Below are 18,506 nucleotides of genomic sequence, written 5' to 3'. Positions count from 1 at the left end.
GGGAATATGGAAATCAAAACACAAGGAGATCAGCCATGATCTTATTGAATGGCGGAGCAGGCTCCAGGGGCCAAAAAGTCTCCTCCTGTTCCTATTTTTTATGTTCTTATGTTCACAGTATAGGTAGCAGCAATCACAGGGCCAATGCACTCTCCATTATGATCTTGGCAACATTGTATGTAGCAATGGGGCAAATCTGTCAGCCACTTTGTGGAGCTTCACTAAGTGGTTGAACTTATCATATCTGAAATTTACCAATGAGGGCTTCTTAAGTTGAACCGGAATTCAAAGCAGGGCACTTTGCATTATATTTCTCTAGGTTTGCCCCTTCACAACTCAGGCCTGTTCAATGGATTAGCTCATGTTTCTGTTGCTAGCGCTAGAATGGAAGGCTCCCTTTTTCCTCCCAAATTTATCGTTAACACATCATTAAATGTTGAATGATGCTATTTGCACATCTGAATCTTTGAGTTTTACCCATTTCCCTTCAGAGTTGCATTCCACTGGGCAATTCTTTGTATCATATAAGTTCCAATAAGGTTATAATGATTACATTCCATTCGCTCATCAAATCACAAAATAAGCCACGAAAGCAGCATGTGGTTGGATTTGATTTATATTTCTAGTTTGAGTTTGAGGTACACTTTTGAGATGGATCGTCAAGTTTATTTTGAATTAGTCGTTTGGTAGTACGAACTTGTGCGTTGCTTGAAAACGACATTTTGTCAAAGCTTTTAATCTTGGACTCATCAGGACTATCGCAAGATAGCTCCACCCAATTGCGTCAGCCTTCCACCTGGCTACATCGTTAATATTTGCCTAAACACAGGCCACAAACACAACTTAATGAAAAGTAAATTCAAAACGAACATTGCGCCCAAATCCATCATATCCCGAACCCGTGTGTGAGATTAAAATTGCCCCACAATGGAAAGAGATTACGGAAGGGTTGTAGTTAAACATTCAGCTGCTTCAATATTGTGGGCTGCCCAGCCCAGCTGTGTTGCATGTTCCGCCTTATGCTTTAGTCCCAATAATGACCGATCGTGAAAAGTGGTGATACTCCTTTTATTAGAAGACAAACCGTCAGCAACGTGGTTAATTATTACAGCTGGCACGGTGACGTTCAGAACAGCGGTATCAGTACGAGGAGGAGGTTCTCCGGTTAACGTGAAAAAAACCCGGAGGCTAATTTTGTGAACAGTTGAGAGGCGATTCACAGGAAGACTTGCCTTAATGTACTGGCTGGTTGGTGAGGGCCAGACGGGGTACTGACCAATAAACAGTACTTTATGTTTCATTATTTAAGCAATTTAAACACAAGAGTTAATGGATATTTCACCATGTTCTGAATCTCCGTCCGGAATCTCCTTTGGGTCATCACATAAATGCATGTGTTTGTACAGGCGCTGGAATACATCAACAGAAGCGTGATTCTCATTGTCAAATAAAGTGAACTTGTACCTTTCATGGTGGCCGTCTCGGTAAATTCAAAACAGAGATCAAGTATCACAATTGGTGTCCACAGCACAATAAAACTCCCTGAGATAGCGAAGAGCAGAATGATAGATGTTCTTCGGTTCTTCAGCTCCAGGTCACTACTGGTCTCTCCAGTGCTGCGATTCTTCAGAGCCCTGCGAGATCTACTGGCCACTAGGATGCGCCTGACAGTGAGAGAATTCAACAGCAACAACATAGGAAATGGTAATAATGGGACCGAGAGATTAGCGACCCACTTGTAAGCTATCCATGCCGGTGAAGAAACATATCCTGTTACTGTGCGGCATCCCCACTGTGTTTCGGCAACAGTATAGTAGGGCTCGTAACGGAAATAAACTGGAATATTCATTAAAAAGCTGAGTGCAGACACAGTCATTAGAACCATATTGGCAGTTCTTTTGGTGCAATATTTTAATTTGAGTTTCTGACAGCAAATGGCTACGAAACGATCGAAAGTAAATAATGTTGTCGACCAGACAGATAATTGAATACTCGATACTTGTATAAAGGTAACGACACGGCACACATTGGTGTAAAGCAAGAACGAATCCCGGAAATGGTGGCTAAAGATGCTTCCTAGAGTTACATTGAAAATGCAAACCATGAGATCAGCTATTGCCATGGTTATCCTATAACGAGTGATTCCTTTGGAGAGACTGCACTTTCCTCGGGATAAGATCACAATTGTGATCAGGTTTGCTGTAAGAAATTGGAAAGGATTTCAAAGCAAATAGATCAGTCACGTGAAATGACACCTACTGTTGATCCTCTCAGTTTAACTGAGTTTGGTGTTGGGTCAAATCAAATGGGAAGTCCAAAGTTCACTGTACACTGATTTATCTGATCACAGTCCAGTGAATCCGTGCAACACTCGAACTGAGGAAGGTTCACCCTGTCCTTGCCATATTTTATTCACTCGAACATTCCCCTGAGACATTTTTCTCTCCTTCAAATCTGACCACTCGTGCGCCCCGAAATTTAATCACTCTACCTTTGTTGGCTATTCCTTAAGCTGCTGAGGTCATAACCTCTGGAAATAACTCACCCCCACTGAGCACGTCAGGTTCTCTCCCTTTATTTCATCATTTTAAAAGCGACATAAAACCTAAGCATTTGATCAAACTTTTTGGTTAGCTGATCTAAAGCCTCCTCGTATGTCTTAATATTTAATTTTGTGTGATAACCCTCCTGTGAGATTCATTATTGCTAAGGTGCTATATGAATGGAATATTTGTTTTTGAGCAGATCTCATGAATATTCTTTTTGGGCAACATTGCTGGTAAGAATGTCTCCCCTCCTATTTAACCCTTGGTTAAAGAGATTTTATTCAGCATTCGGTTACTTGATGTTAATGTTGCCAGCAAGTCCAGCATTTATGGCCCATTCCGAATTGCTCCTGAGAATGTGTTTCTCAGCATTTTCTTCAACCACTGCAGGCTGTGCGCTGTGGTGTTGGCATTCACACGGTGCTGTTCACAAGGGAGTTCCAATATTTTGACCCAGTGACGGTAAAGGGCTGACAATAGTGTTCCAAATCAGGAAGGTAATGAGTTGGAAGGAACTTTAAGGTAGAGGTGCCTCATGCACTTGTTAACCTTATTCTTCCAGGAACTGGATGCTGCAGCTGAAGAACCCTCAGTGACTTTCTACTGTGCATCTTTTGATGGTTCACTTTCAGCTACAATTTGCTGATGATGACGGAACTGAATGTTTATGTTTCTAAAGGGGTTGCCTATGCAGCAGCCTTCTCCTGCACAGATTAGCATCAATTCTCATTTCTGAAACAGACTTCAAATCTTCTATTACACATTGTGCTTAGAATTGTTTCTTAATTTCCCTCCTGAAAGATCTCCTCTAATATTTGGACTCTGCCCCGTTGTCATAGATTCCCCAACCAGCAGAAATAGTTTATTTCTTTTTACCCTTTCTTTGACACTCAATGACTTGAAAAACATCAATCAATTCGCCTCAGACCATTCTATTTCTAAGGAATACCTGCGCAGTTTGAGTTATCTTTCCTTGTACTTCAATCTACGGACTTCAGGAATCTTTCTGGCAAACCAACGCTGCTTTCGTCCAAGGCCAATATATCCTTCCTAAAGTTTGGTGCCCAGAACTGTACACCGTATTCCAAGTTTGGTTTAAGCAGGATTTTGTACAGCTGAATTTTGACTAACACTCCCTTATATTCTAGCCCTGTATATATTAAGGCCAACATTCTATTAGCCTTTGGTTTTTTTTTGCACTTTTCCATGCAATTTTAATGATCTGTGTACCTGGACACCCAAATCTTGTTGGGCGACTACTGTTTCCAGGTTTTCACCATTTAGAAAGTGTCCTGTTCTATCCATTCAAGGTCCAAATGATCTCACGTTTGCCAACATTGTAATCCATTTGCCACAGCTTTGCCTATTCAATTAATCTACCAATATCTTAAGTATTGCTGAAAAAAGAGACATGCTTTCAACGCTTTTCATTTTGCACTCATCAGGATAGCTGGCAATAAATCACCAACTGATGGGGGAACAACAGTTTATACTGCATGATTGGTAGGCAAATGGACTCTGATTTGTGGAGATGCTGCCACAGAGAATGCACCATAAAACAGTTCACTGCCTAACTATTCTAACACCACTTTCCTGCCTATGAATTCCTTCCGCAGCAATGTCAAGAATCTAAGATTTAAGATTCCTTGAGTTTCACAACATCGGGCTGTTGCTCGTCTAGTCCATGGGGCATCTCTCCCAGCTTTGGTACAAGTCCCCACTTGTTAGTGAGCAGCATTCAGTTATGAATATTGATGAGGACACTGCTTCCTTTGGGGAATACAGCCCAAGCCAATGTCACAGCACCATGAGAGGCTCAGCTCTGCATGGGGAGGTGAGAGGGTTCAGGAATAAGGTCAAGAAAGCAGCAGTGTTAGGTGATTGAACAGTTAGGCCAATGTATAGGCATTTCTGCGACTACAAATGGATGGTATGTTGCGTTAATGGTGACAGGGTCAAGATGTCACTGAGCAGGTTCAGAACACTCTGAGGGCAAGGCGGTGGGGGCGGCGGGTGGAGGTGGTGGGGTTGGAGGGCGGAGTGGTGAGTTAACAGTCAGAATTCATGGCCTGTATTGGTAGAAAGGGATGGGGTCTTGCAGGCAGATTTAAGGGAGTTAGGAAATAAATTAAAAAGTAGCACCTTAAAGAAAGCAATCACCAGATTACCCCCGTTGCTACGAGCAAAGCTGGTAGAGAACTGAAGGGCAGTGCAGGTGAACACGTGGCTGGAGAGATGGGACAAGAGAGAAATAGAGGGCCTTAGACTCTTGAGGCAGTGGGGTCTTTACCGGTTGCACCTCAGCAAGGCCATTGGCAAACGTGAGGCCAGGATATGCCGGGGAGGTTTGCTGCTGCTGTTGGGGAGGGTTTAAGCGAACTTGGCAAGAGGATGGAAACCTGAACATCGATTCAGACGGAACAAATCCAAAGCTGGAAATAGAGAGCAACAAAATAATAAGTGAGTCGAGAAGGCCGGTGAAACAAAGGCCAGAAAATAGAGAGCAAAGAACTGTTCAGTCATTGGAACAGAATAAATAGCAGCCGGAGTAGGCCATTTGATCCTCCGAGCCTACTTCACCATTTTAAAAGATCGTAGTGGATCTTCTACATCAAATCCCCACTTCTTACATTAACGCCTTATCCCTTCATTCCCACAGAACCCAAAAAGCTATCGACCCTCTGCCACCTGTGCTACAGAATTCAAAAGACTCACAACCTTTTGGGGGGAAGATAACTTTTCCCATCTCAGCCCTAACTGTCCGACCCCTTATTCTGAGTCCATGAGACGGTGTTCCAAATTCAGCAGGCCGGGGAAAACATTTCCCAGCAGCTGCCCTGTCAAATACCTTAATAATTTTCTGTGCTTCAATTGGGCCATGCCTCATTCTTCTAAATTCAAGGGAATGTAGGCCTCGTCAACTCAATGTCTCCTCATAGGACAATGTCCTCCTTTGCATTTACTCTCGGGCAAATGAATCTTTCCTTAGGTAAGAAACACAAATATTACACACACTACTCCAGGTGCCACCTCAGCAATGGTCTAAATTATTGCAGAAGACTTCTTTATTCATGTAGTCGGATCCCTTTGCAACAGAAGCTATCATAACACCTTCCTTCCAAATTACAAGTTGCCTTTCTGTGACTCATGTACAAGGGCCCAAATTCCCTCTGAATACAAATATTTCCCAATGTCACAGCACTGAAAATGTTCTGCTTTTGTTTTTGATTCATTCTTACGTCCAAAGAGGAAAACCTCGCAATTTCACACATCGTATTCCATCTGCCTTGTTCGTGCCCACTCACCCAATCACTCCTTTGTCCTCTGCAACCTTTTTGCTCCACACCAAATATTTTATTATTGGCCAACTTGGATGCATTACACTCTGTTCAGCCATTTAAGTCACTAATGTGGATCGCAAGTATCTGAGGCCCAAGAACTCATCCTTCCACTACCACATGGGTTACAATGACCCATTTATTCCTGTGAACTCTTTTGTATCTTTTAACCATTCTTCAATCCATGCTAATATATTATTGCCAATCCCATGAGTCATAATTTTGTGTAATAGGCTGTGAGGCAGCTTATCGAATGCTTTTTAAAATTCACATGGCCTATTTGAATACATACATATCCGAATGATCCCATTAGTTAACTCCTCAAAAAATGGAACATGATTCCCTTTTCATAAATCCACGTGGGCTCTGCTCAATCATATTATTATGCTTTTCTAATAGCTGTGCTTCCACGTGCCAGCATTTTGCTTACTAATTTTGTTAGGTTAAATGGCCTAATTACCCATTTTTCTCTTCCTTCTTCCCTAAGTAATGTTGTTAAGTTTGCTACCTTCTTACCATGAGCTACTGTCCTATTACCTAAGGAATATTGGAAGATCAAAACTTATTGCTGAAAAAAATGACTTGCTGTTGATACATTTCATCTTGCACTCATCAGGACAGATTCACAGGAACACCAATTGTTATGGGAACAATGATTCATACTGTATGAGAAGATAGTGTTGATTGTTTCGCAAGTGGATTCTAATTGGTAGAGGCATTTACATGGAGAATAAGCCAGGGAATGGTTAAATGTCAAGCTTTTGTTTAAATTCAAACCAGGGAGGTCAACTCTGATTGGTCAAGGCACTTCAAGGGGAATTATCCAGGCAACGGCTGTCCCCCAAGCTCCTGTTTAGTAGAAAAATGCACAATGCATGGACATGCCCCTTCTGTTAAAAAAGGTAGGGGTCCCCGTGTGTGAAAATATGTAGCTTCTAGCATGCATAATTGAGCCACACTGCGATCCTGACTGATAATCTTAAATTGGTTGTCAGTGTAGTTCTCAGCACAATCAGGCTTGTTTAGTAAGTGCTGTCCAATCACGGAATCATATCTAAAGTTGGACACTATGTTTTCACTCAATTAACTCCACTCTGTCCACAAATTCACCTTCAAAATGGAGAAGTCAAATTAGTTCCCTTTCCTTGATGAGCTGGTTGAAATATCTGTGAAAGTGTTCTCTGCAACTGTCTACTGCAAGCCCACATTCAATGGTCAATATATGCATGCACTATAAGATTGGTTATATTTTCAACCTCAGAAATAGGGCCTGAGCCATTTGCTCCATGCAACCTTGATGCTGACATATGGCTACCCTGACCAGATCAATGCTCTCTGTATATCACCAAGCTAAAGATAAGCCTAAGGCCGTCACCTTTTGCCGTAACAAAATGAGTGGCATTCTCCACTAACAGAATGCTGGCATCAAGCCAAAAATACATCCTGCCTGTCACACAAATGATCAATGTGGCACATAAATTTCAGTGTTGTAGTTATGCCAGGCTGTACTTCCCAATGCCTGGCAGATTGTATCAAACTGTAAGTCCCTGCAATACAGGAAATGTACTGACCAACCCAACCGGCCTGTGTTTGCAAAACTCAAAACAAAGTGTCTAATATTAGATGTGATTCCATGATTTGACAGCACTTGTTAAACAATCCTGATTATGCTAAGAGTTACACTGGCTACCAATTTAAGATCATCAGGAAGGCTTGCAGTGTGGCTCATTAACACATGCTAGAAGCTACACATGCTCAGACACAGGACACTGTCTTTTGCGAACAGAAAGATCATGTCCAAGCATTGTGCCTTTTTCACCTAAACAAAATATTGGGGTGCAGCCATTCCTTGGTTCATTTCCCGTGGCAGTGCCCAAACCAATATGAGCCCCTGCCGGTTTTGAAATTAAAATAAAGGTTGGAATTAATTCTTCCTTGGTGGATTATCCATGGCAATTCCTCTACCAATCAGAATCCACTTGTCAATCAGCAGTCTCTTCTACTGCAGTATAAATTTTTGTTCCCCTTGCAATTTGTATTCTTGCCAACCTGTCCTGATGAGTGCAAGACAAAGTTTTGACAGCACATCTCATTTTCCAGCAATACTCAAGTTCTGTACAACCAAATGACGATCAAAACGAATGCATCCACTGTCTCTGCAGCTCCCGCTTTCAAACCCCGAGCATGAAAGCCATTGCCTCCAGGGGATATGTTGGCACATAGTGCCATTAATTTCTCCAGGATGATTTCTTTAGCTATACTGATTTCTAACTACATTATTGGCTCCCCAGTAGTGTTACATACATCAATGCAAGGAGTCAAGAATAAAAGAAATGAACTGAGGGCACGGACACACGATTGCAAGTGTGGTATCGTAGCTATTACTGAAACATGGCTTAAAGAAGGGCAAAAATGGCAAATCAACATCCCTGGTTAAAGTTTTTCATGTAGAATAGAGAGGTAGATGAAAGATAGGGTGGACGGTCGCAATATTGGTGAAAGAAAAATTTCAAGCTGTGAGGAGAGATGATTATGCTACAAAGGGCTCTAATGTTTTGATATAGATTGAACTGAGGAACAACATGGAACAATCACACTGCTGGGAGTGTGCTATAAAAGCTGATAGAGTCCCTGGTTCCAAAGCCTGTTTTTCTTTTGGGTGAGACGCTAATTGAAAGGGAAACCAAACATTCCAGTTTCTAGGGAAACGAAAACTAAAGCTAACAGTGAAACTCAAATCAGATACAAAGCACAGCGCAGATGACCACGTGATACAGTGCAGCGAGACTGAAGAAAATGAAGGCTGGATCCAGGAGCTAGCGATAGATAAATACCGGGGTTTCCGCTGCTCTTTCTGTTGCTTAAACACATTGATTGACCGGACACAGCCATACAGTGCACCGGGTGGTCCCACGCCACTGAGACCGTTGTGAGCAGAGGATGTTCTGCAGAAGTGTTTCATTTTTTTCAAGGCCGTCCCTGTGGAACTCTGGTTGACTGGGGAAAGCTGTCATATGAAAATCAATGGATGCATTCTTGAAGAAAAGGAGCTGCAATCTTAGGAGGAAGTTCAGAGCCTTGAAGGGCTTTGGAGCCAAAATTGGTGCCGTACATGCAAAGTGGACTGCTTAGTAAACCCATGAGATCTATATTTGCTGCATCTGCTATTTAATGTGTAATTTATAGCTTATATGCACTGCAATATACCTAATAAGCCATCTTTATTTTATATTGATTTTTGTTTGATTCTTAAAATTAAAGCTATAAAAGTGAAATCTTGTCCATTTGTTTTCACACTGGGGCTGGTCCAGTAAACTTGGTTCTTTTGGTCTGTTGGTCTCCATGGGGATCTTAACACTTCCCAAGCAGTCATCGGGAAAGAGAAGAAATACAGTGGACAGGCTGCTGAACAGTGCGGAGACAATCAGAAAGAAATAGTAAGCGATTTCACCCATATCAATGTTCTGGCCAGGGGGCAGAAGAGTGGTAAATGGGTTTCAAACCCTGGGATGTATGAGGTGATGCATGTGGAAAGGATGAAGAAGGCAAAGGAACACACAACAAATGGTAGGATTCTGAGAAACCGAGGGACCTTAGATTGTACATCCCTGAATGCAGCAGGGCGGGTAGATAGGTATTAAAACAATATATATACATGACAGTCCCCTTTGTTAGCCGAGGCATAGAGAGTAAGTGCAGGGACGTTATGCCACTAGTTAGATTAGATGTTGTATACTGCTTTACTGTTCTGGTCAGCACATCAGGAAGATGCGATGACACCAGAGAGGAACGAAAAGAGATTTCAAAAATGGAGATTTATTGGTTTAAGAAAATACTGAATACACAGTGTTTCTTTCCCATAGAACAATGGAAACTGCGATGGGATTTAATTGAGGGATATAAACTTACGTGGACATTCAATAGAATGGATAGGAAGGACCTAAATCCTTCAGCATAGAGATCAATAACCAGGGAACCAATAGAAATCTATTATTATAGTCCTTTCCATGTCAATGAAGGGATTTATCTCAGCGAACACTAATTAACGATTACAGAGAATGTAGTTGAATGGATTGAAGGATTAGACGGGAGTTTCTGAGTAATATTTTCACCCAGAGGGTGATGGGTGGTACAGAACTTCCTGACTAAAAGGCGCTGGAGGCATTAACCCTCATCTTATTTGAAAAGAAACTTGGTATGTAGTTAAGGGGCCATGACCTACAAGGGAGGTAGAATTGGCCTGGGTAACTCTTTGTCTGGGACGGGCACGATGGGATGAATGGCCTTTTTCTGTGCCATAAATATTTCTATCTTTCTGGGAATTTGAAGGCTCTACTGAGCTGTGTCTGCCGTTGACCTCTCCGTTGTCTAGTTTGAAGTCAGGTTCATCCAGTTTTCATGCTAAGTATAGTTTCTTGTTGCTTCTTACATCTGAAACGTTCCCTAGGTCCTTTCAGTAGTCGGCCAATAATAAATCACATCGCTGTGAATCTGGAGCCACATACAGCCAAGGCCAGTTTAAGTTGGCAGATTCCCTTCCCTGAAGGATATTATTCAATCAATTGTTTTTTTCAAAACAATCCGATCATTTCATGGTTACCATTACTGGTGGTTGATTTTGTTTTTAAATTACAAGATTTGTTTAATGAAGTGAATCTTTTGATTTCCACAGCATTCAAGGGGGGATTCAAATTTAAAGCTCTGGATTGGAGCAACATGCCCACTATACAACCGTTTCTATGCACTTCCTCAAACGATTGAAATGAACAAATCAGGGTAATTCGGTGGCAACTGGCATCAGAAACAGATCTGTTATCGCCAAGAGGGGGAAAAGGGGCTGACCCGCAGGTTAATGTCAATTAGGAGAAGTGCGATACGCCTACTGACTAAACTGTCAGCGGAAACTGGAGAAGCAATGGACAAAGTGGTATCAACAGCAAACAACAGCAAAAAAAAAAACACATTGAAAGATTGGCTTCCCAAAATCAATAGTTGTTCTTACTTACCAGGAATACCGATAATTGCAAGAATCGAATAACAAATCATTGTTCCGTCTACCAATTCTGTTCGACCCATTTTACACAGAAATGAACAAGACTTATTGGAAGTAAGCCTCCAACTGGCACACTGCAACAATGCATTGAAAGCAGCACAGATTTATATATGAAGCAATTCTCCAAGGACTTAGTGAAGTTACATAACAACTGTCAGTAGCAACAGAGACAACCCAACAACCATTATTCATTAAATTCTTTTCAGATTAGCGATGAACCGAGGACACTAATCAGGGCACTTCCAGTTTCACTATTTCCCTAGCTTTGAGCTTGCTGCTCGTCACAGCCTCTTGACCTCATCAGTGAGCTCTTGGGAATTATAGACGAATCGAATGCCCTTTTCCACCTACTAACTGTGTTTCGTCTAGGACAGATATTAACCTTACTCCCCCGGTAGGTACGGGCGAGGTACAGTTGTTTTCTTTCATTCTTTGCCCGGTCTGTCACTGGACAACTCATTCATGCCTTTTCTACGTCCAGACTCATTTTTCTTATGATCCCGGTTAGGCTCCAGTAACCTTTCATTTTAAGTAGACAAAGATTGAAATCCCAGTTATCCACTAGGAGAATAAAGCCACAAGATTCCACAGGTTCTATGCAAACAAAAAAAAAGCCTTACTATAGAAAGCCTGCAAAGTAAAACGTTCTACAATGTCTACCTTACACTTCACTGCTGGGTATTAACATGAGGTAAAGGTGAATTAACAGGCAAACTGTGGTCAACCGCATCACACAGCACATAAAATGGCAGGTGCGACCAAGATAGATTACATGGATTTCTCAGCAACCCACCCAGATCAGTGGCCAATGTGAGTCACCAAATCTCGTTAAAATCTGTCTCCTCCAGGAGGGATTTCCATTCTTTACTTTTGATGATCTAGCTTATGAATTCCCTCAAAAGCCACTTTTATTCAGGCTGCCTCAGCCTCCCAATGGTTCAATTGCTTCTCTTGAGACTCCATTCTGTGGGATCCACAAATCTCCCACCTCTAATCACAGACACAATTCCAGCTCTAACACAAATCACTACCTTCATTCTACTGGCACTCTGAAATCCATTCTCCCGGATGTACTGAGCTCTAAATGGCTCCCAGGGCTTTCCTTTGTGTTGCAAACGACATGAAGTCCAAACTGCAGCCAACCACTTTCCCAGCAAATGCATAGGTAAAAGAAATCAGAAAAGCTTCTTACGTTCCACCCATCTCCATGACTGTATACATTTCTTTGATTGCTTTTAAACTAATTTAGCTTTAACAACAAAAAGGAACATCTCTCTGGATTGCATTTCTTTTCAAACAGTGTAGACACCATGTCTCCAATTCTCCAGCTAAGTAAGCCCACCTGCTGTTTTAGGGTATTAACTTTAAAGCTGTTAACTCCTTAATTCAATATGGCCCCAACTTTCGAAGTGTGATAGTCTTGAAGCTAGTTTTAATTATCCTACTTTCTACAGTTAAACTTTAATCTTCACAGAACTGAAACATTACCAATGAAACATTAACATGAAATATGAACTCGATATTCGTAACAATTTCCACAATACTTTCAGGGATGACCTTACATCCAGAAGGTTCCATAAACTTCGGACCATCAAAAACTGCTCATTGCTTATTCCACATCAACTCTCCACTGCCATTATTCTGCTCTTCACCAACCTACTTTTTGTCGTGGTGCCTCAATACATCAAACCATATATTCTTATGGAATTCATTCTGTGGTTTCAAGCCTGCCCGCCCCAGGAACTTCCCCCTGGCTTCCAACCCCCAGACCCCAAAATTTAGGTTTCTCTGACTCTGATCTCTTGAGTGTCCCATCTTATTTCTCACCTTTGCCAGCCATACCTTCACTTACTGGAAATCCCTCCCTAAATCACTCTGCCTTTCACCTTTGCTTCCTCTCATAAGATCATGTTGAGGGTTGAAGTGGTTACCTGGTAAAATAAACTCTGTGACCGGTCCATTATCATGCCACATAGAAGTGGAGGGCTGGATCAGGCTTAAGCACATGGATCATTTAGGGAGAAGGGAGATGCACCAACAAAATTATGTTTCCCCCGTAATGATTGCTGAACATGTGGTTCCTCTTGAAGTTGCGCAACGAAGGATAGACATTTCTGATGTCTTTGTTGGTGTGGACGACACTAAACTGCCTGTGCCTAATGAGGTCCTTGTCAAAGAGTAATAAGTTGTGGAGCTACGACGTTCCAAATGACAGACTGAAGGACTGAACGTGTACTTTCATGACCTGCGTAAATATTGTAATGTCATGAGAGAAATATCCTTGGAAATACACAACGTACAGAAAAGTTAAAGCTGGGGTGGGAGGGGGGAGGGATGGGGGCGGGGTGTGGGTGGTGGGTGGGTTGGTGGGGGGGAGACGCGGATGTGGTAATTATAGTTTTGATAAATGTAAGAGTGTAGCGTTAAAAATAATCCTGTGTTGTAACATCAAATGATCTGTGTAAATCATTGAGTTATCAGTACAGGGAACATCGAGGAGAGAGTTCTTCTTTAGTTGTAGAGTTAGATGCACACATGTAGTTGCTGCTGCTGTCTTGTAAATTCATTTCAATGTTTCCACCAAGATACGTTAGCTGGAAACCTAATGCAATAACAATATCAAATTGAAAGAAAAAACATAAAATTTGGACAAAATTAGTGGCAGGCCAGGAGATTTGAAAAAATATGAAAAAACAGCAAAGGATCACTAAAAGAATAACAGGGAGGGATTAATCGAAGCATGAGTGAATGCTAGGTAGAAATATATAAATAGATAGTAAGAGTAACAGGTATTTGAAAGGGATACGAGTATCTATGGTGAACGTTGGTCCTTTAGAGACTGAGTGATACAAATTAATCACGGAAATAAGCAAATGGTGGATAAATTTATCTTTTTGTTTGCATTTTCCTTTACTATTGAGGATACAAATAACATCCCAAAAATAATTCTGAGGAAAGAGGTGAAAGGGATGGAGCAATTTAAAGCAATTACAATCACCAGGGAAAGGTTACTGAAAAAATGATTCAAATTAAAAGCTGACAGGTCCCCAAGTCCTGCGGGGTTTCATTCTCAGGTCTTAAAATAAGTGGCTGTTGAAGGAGCAGTTGCATTGGTTTTGATTTTCCAAAATTCCCTAGATTCTGGAAAGGCCCTTTTTGATTGGAAAGTAGCAAATGTAATGCCTCTAATCAAGTAAGGAGGGAGACAAAAAGCAGGAAACTACAGGCCAATTAGCTTAACATCTGTCCTAACATTTTAACATCTGAAAAATGCTGGAATCTATTATCAAGAATTTTATAGTGGGGCACTTAGAAAATCTCAAATACAATGAAGCTGAGTAAACACAGTTTTGTGAAAGGAAAATCATGTTTGATTAATTTATGAGACTAATTTGTGGAATTAACGTGTAATGCCGATAAAGGGGAACATGTGGATACTGTATACTTAGATCTCCAGATGGCATTTAACAAGGTGACGCATCAAAGGTTACTGCACAAAATAGGAGCTCGAGTTGTAGGGTGTAAGATATTAGCATGGATAGAAGACTGGCTAGTCAACAGAAAACAGAGTAGACATAAATGGATAATTTTTGCATTGGCAAAATGTAGCAAGTGGAGTGCCACAGGGTTCAGTTTTGAGACATCTACTATTTACCATCTCTATCAATGATTCGAATGAAGCGACCTAATATATGTTTGCTATATTGGCTGATGAGCAGAAGATTGATAGGGAAGTAAGCTGTAAAGAGGGCATCAGAAACCTAATAAGGGAAATGGACTGGTTCAGTGAGGAGGCAAAACTTTGTTAGGTGGATTATAATGTGGGAAAATGAAAACTTGTGCACTTTGGCAGGAAGTATAGAGCAGCAGCACGTTATCTAAATGCAGAGAGATTGGCAGAACTCTGAGGTACAGAGGGATCTGCGTGTGTTGGTTCATGAATCAGGAAATGTGAGTATTCAGCTGCAGCAAATGATCAGGAAGACAAATTGAATATAGTGGTTTACTGCAAAGTGAATAGAATATATAATTAGGGATGTTTGACGGCAGCTGTCCAAGGCCTTGGCGAGACTATGCCTGGAGTACTATGCAGCGTTTTGGTCTCCTTGTTCACGAAAGGACACAATTGTATTAGAGACTGTTCAGAGAAGATTCACTTGACTGACTCCTGAGATAGGGTGGAAGGTTATCTTATGACGAAAGGTTGGACAGGTTGGGCCTGTGTCCAATGGAGTTTTGAAGAATGAGTGGTGAATATTTTGAGGAGACGTGACAGAGTGGATGCTGAGAAGATCTTTTCTATTGTGAGAGAGGCAAGTGCTGGGGGATACAATTTTAAAATAAAGGGTCTCCCAAATAAGATGGAGATGAGGAGAAGTTTTACCACTCAGAGGCTTGTGAGTCTTTGGAACACTCTTCCCCAGAAAGTGGTAGAGGAAGTGTCATTGAATATTTTTAATGCTGTGTTAGGTAGATTCTTGACCAGTAAGGGAGTCAAAGGGAATGAGGGTAGGGAAGAAAGTGGGGCTGAGGCCAAAAACAGATCACTCCTGATTTTATTGAATGGCGGAGTAGGCTCGACGGCTCAATGGCCTCCTCCTGCCCCTAATTTGTATGTTTGAATGATTGTATGTACCTCTTTTGGTAAGACATTTTAGATTTTCACAATCCTATGAGGAAAGAAATTTATCTTCCCCCGAGTTCTCAATGATCAACCACTTACTCTGAGAGTGTGCTGCTCTGTTCTAGATTCCCCAACCAGAGGAAATAAACTCTCAGTATCTTCCCTGTCAGGCTCCTTGTATATTTATATAAGATCACCTCTCATACTTTTAAACTCCAGAGAGTATAGGCCCCTATGATAGGAAAACCCTGTCAACCCAGTAACCAATCTAGTGAAGCCTCGCGACAATGACTCCAAGGCAAGTAAAGCCTTCCATAGGCATGGAGCTCAAACATGTACAAAGTACTGTAGGTATGGTTCACCATCTGCAAACCCCCCTCCAAGCCACACATCTGGAACTATGTCACTCTTCCTTCACTATTGTTAGCTCACAATGCTGCAACTCCCTCCCAAGCAGCACTGTGGGTGCATCTACACCGAATGGATTGCAGCGGTTTTAAAAGGAGGCTCACAACCACCTATTGAAGGGCAATTATGGATGGGCAATAAATGGTGGCCTAGCCAACTATGCCCACATTCCATGATCGAATGAAGAAACATAAGCTACTTTTCTCCTTTTTATATACTGATAAATGCTCTCATCATCTGTTTTCCTGCTTCATACTAATCTCTTTTTTGTTTTGCCATGGAATGAACATTTTGAATTGCCTCCTTAAATGTTTTCAACTGGTTATCTACCATACCAATTAGTATCTTTACCAAATTAACTTTGGCCAGCTCCCCCATCGTATCTATGCCATTGGCTTTGTGTAAATTTAATAATTTAGTCTTGGGCTCGAGTATGTCACTCTCACATTTAACATGGAATTCAATTGTATTATTATCACCCTTTCCCCAAAGGATCTTTTGCATGAGCTTACTAATTAACCCTGCTTCATCGTGTAATACGAGATCTAAAGTAGCTTTATCCTTGGTTTCTTTCACACATATTGCGCCAGGAAAACATCATGAAAGCATTGTAGAAACTCATCTTCCACACTTGTCAATTTGATTTCACTAGTCTATCATAAAATTTAAATCTCCTGCAATATTGCATTGCATTTGTAGAAGAATAAGGAATAAACGAATTGAGGTGTTTACATTGATCAAAGGAGTTTTTAGCCAAGCAACGGAGAAACCATTTCCTCTGGTGGGGGAGTGCAGAAGGATGGGGAATTATCTTAAGTTTACAGCTAGATGTTCAAGGGTAAAGGCAGAAAGCTCTTCTTGATGTAAAATCAGGAACGTCATTCCCTCAGAAATCTGTCCAGGATTGGACAATTGAAATTTCCAACCTGAGAGTGATGAATCTTTGTTAAGCAAAGGGTAATAGGTGACATAGAACCAAGGCAGTTAGATGGAGTTAAGATACAGAACATCAATGATCAAATGGAATGGCAGAACCGGTTCGAGGAGCCGAATTGACTACCCTTGTTTTTATATTCACTTATTTATTCTGCACAGCGACACAAAGTACAGCTTCTGAACTACTGTTAGCCACCGTTCTGCTGATTACCCAGTTGTTAACTTTCTGTTGCAAGGGACAGGCTCAAGTAAGCAATCATGCCACGGAGGTGACTTCTTTCCGTGGCATGGAAAATGCTCAGTCGATGGGGCAGAATAGGAACCATTGATTTAGACATGGCCTTCACCTCCACAAGTGCAGCACATTCCTGGGGAAGTGTAAATGGCGACGGGCGGAAAATAAATCAGGGTCAGAGGTTAATCTCAGGCCATTATAGGTGTTGCAGTTGCTTTAACACCTGGCATCCTGAATGGAATGAACACAAAATTTCTTAGAATTTCGAATCAAGGACAGGAGAGTTTAACCATGTTCAACTTGCTTTAATTGCCCATCCCTAGTTGCCATTGAGAAGGTGGTGGTGATCTGCCTTCTTGAACTGCTGCAATCCATGTGGTGTACATATACCCACAGTGCTGTAATGAAGGGAGGTACGGGATTTTGACCGAAGGACAGTGTAGGAACTGCGATGTATTTCCAAGTCAGGATGGTGGATGAATTGGAAGAGAACTTCCAGTTGGTGATGTTCCCATCTATCTGCTGCCCTTGTCCTTCTAGATGTTAGTGGTCCTGGGTTTGGAAGGTGCTGTTGAATGAGTCTTGATGAAATCCTGCAGTGCGTCCTGTAGATGATACACACTGTTGCAACTGTGCGTCAGTGATGGAGGGAGCGAATGTTTGTTGATGTGGTGCCAATCAAGCGGGCTGCTTTGTCCTGGACAGTGTCAAGTTTCTTGAGTTTTGTGGGCACTACACCCATCCAGGTAACGAGGGGTATTCCATCACACTCCTGAGTGAGCCTTGCAGATGGTGGACAGGCTTTGCGGGTCCAGGAGGTGGATTCCTAGCCGCAGGATTCCTAGCCTCCGACCTGCTGAAGTAGCCACAGTATTTATATGGCTATACCAGTTCAGTTTCTGATAAATGGTAACCCCCAGAGTGTTGATGGATGGGGTTTCAGTGATGGTAATTTAATTGAACATCAAGGGATGATGGTTGAATGCTCTCTTGCTGGATATGGTCACTGCCTGACACTTGTGTGGAATAATTGTTATTTGCCATTTGTCAGCTCAACCTGGATATTGTCCAGGTCATGCTGAATTTGGGCATGGAGTGCTTTGTTATCTGAAGAGTTACGAATTGTGCTGAACATTGTGCAATCATCAGAGGACATCCACAATTCTGACCTTATGAAGGAAGGAAGGTCGTTGATGAAGCAGCTGAAGATGGTTAGGCCCAGGACAATATCCTGAGGAAATGCTGCAGTGATTCCCTGGAGCTGAGATGACTGACATCCGACAAGTACAACCATCTTCCTTTGTGCTAGTTATGACTCTAGCCAGTGGAGAGTTTTCTTCCTGATTCCCATTTACTTTGGTTTTTC

The sequence above is a fragment of the Cetorhinus maximus genome, chromosome 21 (assembly GCF_964194155.1).
Source record: "Cetorhinus maximus chromosome 21, sCetMax3.hap1.1, whole genome shotgun sequence".
In the NCBI taxonomy this organism is placed as follows: Eukaryota; Metazoa; Chordata; class Chondrichthyes; order Lamniformes; family Cetorhinidae; genus Cetorhinus; species Cetorhinus maximus.
The sequence above is the reverse complement of the archived record's forward strand: the minus strand, read 5'-3'. Positions refer to the sequence as shown.